Here is a 6,972-nt window from a genome sequence, read left to right on the forward strand (position 1 = left end):
GTATGTACGTTAACTCATGGCTCCCCCTTTGTCCTTTAAGAGAATTGAGTTGCCTCTTCCCCCAACACTCACCTTATTATCTAATTAATACAGGTACAGTCAATTCACACTACAGAACCACTTTCAGAGGACTTTGGATTTCACAAGAGGAACCGTCAGTGGGAACTTTGGGAAACTTCAAATTTCCCAGGTAAGTTCCTTTCATTTATACACTCATAGTACAAACATGTGTGAAGTCTTTACTATGTACCAGGCACTGTTTGAGGTATCGTGAATAACATACATAATCCTTTTGAGGAGTTTATACTCAGGTGAGAGTTAAGATACTAATAAGTAACTCAATGCTTCTGTCATAGTGCACATCATAAACTAGAGAAATAAAATTAAAACCTCAATGCAGTGAAAGATCTTTAAAGTTTTACTAGAAAAAAAAATGACCTTTTTCAAATGTTCAAAAACAGGACTCATTTTAAACACCGTTTCACATTACACTTTCAAACAGCCTTTTAACATTACCAACTCATGACTGTAAGGTTCAATGATCTACCTTGCCCTTCCCTGTAAGTAGCACAACTCTCCTGACTATTCATAGGCTTCTCTTCTCCCTGACCAACAGGATATTCTTAGACAGTGTCTTAGGTTGTATCATGTAGAAAAGACAATCTGAAATTTTGGTGCATTTAGAAACCAAGATATGCGGGTAACTCAACTAATGAATGGTAACCACTAAACTGTACACAGTTTTTACCAAACCACAATTCTTTCTTAAAAATAAAATCTGTTGCCTTGTTTCCACAACATTCATCAAAGGGCCACTCATGCAATAGTAAATAATATAACTGTCATAAGTGCAATGATGGGAAAGAACATAGTGTTATAAAAGTTAAAGAGTGGGAGAAGATTGACTTCCAGCACGAGGCATTACCACAGACTCACTCCCTAATGAAACTGATAAAATCTATAATTTTTAAAAAAGTCCCTTTAAAAGTTTCTTGAAATTTGCTAAAGGCAAACAGCAATTGAAGAAACATCTATTCGGGAAAATCTCTAAGAGTTCCATAGGAAAGGTAGGATTGAAATATTTGCACCAAGCCTCCTCCTCTCTGACACTCTCTGAGTTCAGTGAGGTGCAGACTCCACTCCAGATTGCTGCATGGCTCCCTCTCAGCTCAGGGCCCAGCTGGAGGACTTTCTTCCTGGGAGGAGCAAGGCTTTAGCTTACAGTTGCCCCTCCATATCCATGGTTCCTCTGTATTTGCAGTTCCACCATATCTGTAGATTCCACAACTGCAGACAAATCATGTAGTACTGTAGCATTTACCTTTGAAAAGAAAAATCCATGTATAAATGAACTCATGGAATTCAAACTTCTGTTGTTCAAGGGTCAACTGTAGTTTCATTTTGCCTGCATCATCCCATCATCCAGGATGGTATCTTTCAGTGCCAAGAGGCAATGCCCCAGCCTGAGAGTTCCCTTCATTGAGAAAAGGACAGTGAACAAGCAAAACAAACAACTTTCCAAGCCTTTCAGTACTCTACATGAAGAACCCATTTTGGTTTCACTCCAACTAGAGACAAACAAGCTGAGACATCTAGAGATGGCTGCTGCTGCTGCTAAGTCGCATCAATCATGTCCGACTCTGTGCGACCCCATAGACGGCAGCCCACCAGGCTCCCCCGTCCCTGGGATTCTCCAGGCAAGAACACTGGAGTGGGTTGCCATTTCCTTCTCCAATGCATGAAAGTGAAAAGTGAAAGTGAAGTCACTCAGTCAAGTCCGATCCTCAGCGACCCCATGGACTGCAGCCTTCCAGGCTCCTCCATCCATGGGATTTTCCAGGCAAGAGTACTGGAGTGGGGTGCCATTGCCTTCTCCGAGAGATGGCTGGGAACAAGGAAAAAGTGTTGGGCCACCAGTATCAGCCACACAATAGGAGGGACCATAGCTCCCCATGGTGGTCTGCTCTGTAGAGGACCTCAGCAGCCCCTGGGGATACTACTGACCACCGCCCGCCCCCCCCCAGCTTCTATCACTGAAGAAACCAATGGCCAGCAAAGCTGCTGTAGACCCCCTCCAGATGACACCACTGAGGTTTTCTCTCTACAGATTTTCACATTCAAAGATGCTAGCCACCTGTGTTCCTTCCCTGCTGCCCTACATGAGCCCTAGATACATACCAGCAGACAGCCCTGGCCTCTGTGACTGTATAGGTGCTTAAGCCCTGTGGCTAATTCCCACCACTGTGTGTGTACCTGTGGCTGTCCCGGGAGCTGCACCAGTACACGCTGGTAGCCCAGGCCCACAGAGCAGCTTATGGGCCCATATCTGACCCTTCCTCCTATTACGACCTGCACTGCTATACCTCTGCAGCTACAGGAATGCATCCCAATAGCCAGGGCCCCTAAAGCTGCTCATGTGCCTACACTTGGCCTTGGCCCCTATTACTAACCCTAGCCCTTGCCATTCATGTGTCTACATCTGGCCCCACTACCACACAAGAACTAGTAGCCAGCCTGTGTAGCTAACATATACATACCAGTGGCTCCAGCCACATGGACCACCTGCCCTAGTCCCTAGCCACTGGACCTGGAGGCACCACTGAGGACCCCAACAGCATTTTCAGCTACTGCAGATCCCCTGTAGCTCTCTCCACAAATCATGCAGTTGTCAATAACATGGAGCCAAGAGGACTCAATGAACAATACAACATGTCTCCCAGGGCCTGGAGCTGCCATGGAGCCCCATGCTACTGGATTCAGGGTCACAGCATCTCCCAGCATGTCCAACATGCATGGTAAGTTCTTTCCTTATAGAAGTAAAGTCTAAAAAGTCTAAAAAACGTTGACGGCTTCTTCAAATGCACAAACACCTATGTAAGGCTACAGGGATAGTAAAGAATCATGGAAGTGTGATACCACCAAAAGAACACAATAAACTTTCAGCAACTGACCAAAGAGAAGTAGAGATCCAAAAGTAGCCTGACACAGAACTAAAACTAATCGTTTTAAACATGTTCAGAGAGCTACAAGAAAAAACAATCATCAAAACTACAGTGAGATATCACCTCACACCAGTCAGAATAGCTATCATCAAAAAAAAATAATAATAATAATACAAACATTAAGAGGATATGGAGAAAAGGGAACTACCGGGAAGTAAAAAACACTCCCCTGAACAATTAATGGGGCAAAGAATAAATCAAAAAGGAAATTAAAAAAAATATTTTGGAACCAATGAAAATGGAAATACAAAATACCTAGACTTAAGTGATACAGCAAAAGCAGTTTTAAGAAGGAAATTACAGTGATAAGCTTATAGTATACATTATTGAAAAACAAACAACTCAAATAAATTTATTACCTGAAGGAAATTCAGAGAAAGAATAAAGAAGTAAGCTCAAAAGTAGTGGAGAGGAGTTAATAATAATAATAAAAATAAGAAATAGGAAAACAACAGAACATAGCAACGAAACTAAATTTGGGGTTTCTTTAAATATAAAAATTTACAAAATTTTAGCTAGACTTAGGGAAAAAAGGGAGACTCAAATAAATAAAATTAGAAGTAAAAGAGTAGGCATTACAACCGATATCACAGAAATACAAAGGATCTTAAGAGATTTCCATGAACAATTATATGCCAATAAATTTGACAACTCAGAAGAAATGGATATATTTGTGGAAATCCACAAGCTTTCAAGACTGATTAAGAAATAGAAAACATGAACAGATCAATAATGAGTAAAGAGACTAAAGAGTAATTAACACTCTCCTAAGAAAGAAAATCCCAAAACCAGATAACTTAACAAGTGAATTCTACTAAATGTTTAAAGAAGAAATAACGTCAATTCTTCTGAAACTCTTCAGAAAAAAAAAAAAGTGGAAGAGTATGGAACAATGCCAAACACATTTTATAAGGCCAGCTTTACCTTGATACTGAAGTTAGATAAAGGCATTATAAGAAACTACAGACAAATATACCTGATAAATATAGATGTAAAAGTTCTCAACAAAATATTAGGAAACTGAATTTATCAGAATATGAAAGGATCGTACACTATGATACAGTAGAACTTATCCCTGGGATCTATGGATGGTTCAAAAGACAGATCAATAAATGTGAAAAGCTACATTAACAGATTGAAGGATAATAATCATATGATCATCTCAGCAGATGCAGAAAAAGCATTTTTTAAAAATATAACATTCTTTCATGATAAAAATCCCTCAATAATTTGAGTACAGAAGAAACATACAACACCAAAAAAGGTTATCCATGTGTGACAAAACTATAGCAAAATCGTACTCAACAGTGAAAGACTGAAAGCCTTTCCTCTAAGATCAGGAAAAAGGCAAGAGTTCCCACTATCATCATTCCTATTCAACTTACTACATATTAATAGTATACATATAGTGAAAGTGAAACTTGCTCAGCCGTGTCTAACACTTTGTGACCCCAGGGACTGCAGTCTGCCAGGCTCTTCTGTCCATGAATTTTCCAGGTAAGAACACTGGAGTATGTAGATGTTCCCTTCTCCAGCCGATCTTCCCAACCCAGGGATTGAACCCAGGTCTCCTGCATTGCAGGTAGATTCTTTACCATCTGAGCCACCAGGGAAGCCTAGTATATACATATCAATATACTATCAATATACTATATGTATATATACTATCAATATACTGCTAAGTCGCTTCCGTCGTGTCCGACTCTGTGTGACCCCAGAGATGGCAGCCCACCAGGCTCCCCCATCCCTGGGATTCTCCAGGCAAGAACACTGGAATGGGTTGCCATTTCCTTCTCCAATGCATGAAAGTGAAAAGTGAAAGTGAAGTCGCTCAGTCGTGTCCAACTCTCTGCAACCCCATGGACTGCAGCCTACCAGGCTCCTCCGTACATGGGATTTTCCAGGCAAGAGTACTGGAGTGGGGTGCCATCGCCTTCTCTGATCAATATACTATATATATCTATATCTATATATGGGGGGTTGATTCTTAAACAATTCAGGGTTAGGAATGCTGACTCTCTGCACAGTTGAAAATCCAAGTATAACTACAGTTGCCCCTCCATATATTCAATTCCACTTCTGCATATTCAACTAACCATGAATTGTATTGTCCTCTAGTATGTATTTAGTGAAAAAACTCCAAGTAGAAGTGGACTCAGAGTGGACAGTTCAACCCATGCTGTTCAAGGGTCAGCTGTATGTATGTAAATATAAAATGGAATATTATTCAGTCAAAAAAAAAAGGAAATCCTGTCATTTGTGACAACATGGATGAACCTGGAAAGCATTATTCTAAGGGAAATAAATCAGAAAGAGAATGAAAAATAGTGAATGACCCACTTATATGTGGAATTTTAAAAAGCCAAACTTACAGTAATAGAGAGTAGACTGGCTGGTGCATGTGGCATGTGGTCAAAGGGCACAAATTTACAGTTGTAAAATGAACAAATTCTGGGAATGTAATGTACATCATGGTGACTATAGTTAATAATACTGTGTTGTATAGTTGAAGATTGCTAAGAGCGTAGGTCTTAATTGCTCTCACAACAACAGCCAAAAATGGAAATTATGTGAGTTGATGGATGTGTCAACTAGTCTTATCGTGGTGGTAAATTTTGCAATACATATGCATATGAAGTCATCACATTTTATGCCTTAAGCTGACACAGTGTTACACATCAGTTATACTTCAATAAAGTTGGAAAAAAGTAACAAATGTCAAATATATATAGTGATCATATCTGCCTTTTTTTCCTGTCAAACGGTGAAAAATGAATTTCAGGAAACCCAGGTCACTGATATAAAGTGGGATTTCTTTCTGCCATATGGTGGGAGCAACTGAAAAATGTACTTGGCAATCACTGAAAGCCCTCTATGACCTCTTTAGAATCCTCCTCTCTGTGGTGTGTTCTGTGTGTGTGTGTGAATGTGAACACTTGAACTCTGAGAAAAGAGCAGTAAAAATGCAGATACTCTATAGTCAGGTTGGCCACATTTAAATCTGGAGTTCAATTTACAAACTGGGTGATCTCGAACAACTTATTCCATCACTCTTAGGCCCTGTTCCCTAAGCGTTAATATGGACATAAAAAGAACACCTACTTTAGAGCACTTCTGTAAGGACCAGATGAATGAATTCATGTGAAGGACATAGGAGACTGTTTGGCGTATAATGAGCAGCAGTTATTGCTGTAATTGAAACAGCTACTCAGTAATTACTGGAAGGCAAGCACAGTCACGTGAAATGATAGTATGTTCCTGAGAATCAACTGCACCATGGCTTCTTTCTCTGAGCCTCTCTTCTGTCCAAAAATCACTGGCACTATAAGCACTTGGTGGTAATTCTCTAATAACATAAATGGCTGAGCAAAAGTAAAACAGAGGGAAGAGCGAGAGAGCAAGAGACAAAGCAAGTGATAGAAGCTTTCCCCCTAAATCCTGCTTCCTAAATCCTGAGGGATGAGAGAAGAGAAAAGAACAGAAATGAGGAGAGAAGAGAAAACTTGGAGCCAGCAGTCAGGGGACCTGCACCAAACAGCGTCAGGAGCTCTGCCTCCGCAGCGATGTTCTGACCTCTGCATATTTACATTCCTCCTGCTTCACGCTCTGATTTGCTTCACCAGGCAGAGCCGCTGTGTCTCATCAATTAAAATAGGTGCCCAAACTCGCAGCTGTGAGTTTCTCATGACTCCTGGTTTCAATGTGATGCATTTTTATTTCCCAGTAAACGTCAGTTTTCATCAGCTCAAATGTCCTCATGACATAATATGACTTGAAGATATGCAAATACCTCCTTACCAGACACTTCCATAATTAGGTAGAGGTCTTGGGTGAGGAGGTACTGCCTAATTACTTCTGAGATAATCGGGAGAAATCACACTTGATTATAGGCTGCAAATTGGCTTCCAGAAACTCAGGGCCAGCATTAATAACCACAGGGATCTCCTGGGAGGCAGGATCCTTTTCTTTT

The 6,972-nt window shown here is 40.5% G+C and overlaps 1 long non-coding RNA gene across 1 annotated transcript; it reads right to left on the minus strand.

Annotated features, from left to right (window-relative positions):
* Positions 1–397: 397 nt before the first annotated feature.
* LOC129638963 (uncharacterized) lies at positions 398–6,570 on the minus strand. The gene is made up of 2 exons (XR_008708115.1): positions 6,105–6,570; positions 398–1,321 (listed from the first exon to the last, which is right to left on the minus strand). It is a non-coding gene; the product is annotated as an uncharacterized LOC129638963 (long non-coding RNA).
* Between the last annotated feature and the right edge of the window lie 402 nt (positions 6,571–6,972).

This window comes from Bubalus kerabau, chromosome X, assembly GCF_029407905.1.
Source record: "Bubalus kerabau isolate K-KA32 ecotype Philippines breed swamp buffalo chromosome X, PCC_UOA_SB_1v2, whole genome shotgun sequence".
Lineage (NCBI taxonomy): Eukaryota > Metazoa > Chordata > Mammalia > Artiodactyla > Bovidae > Bubalus > Bubalus kerabau.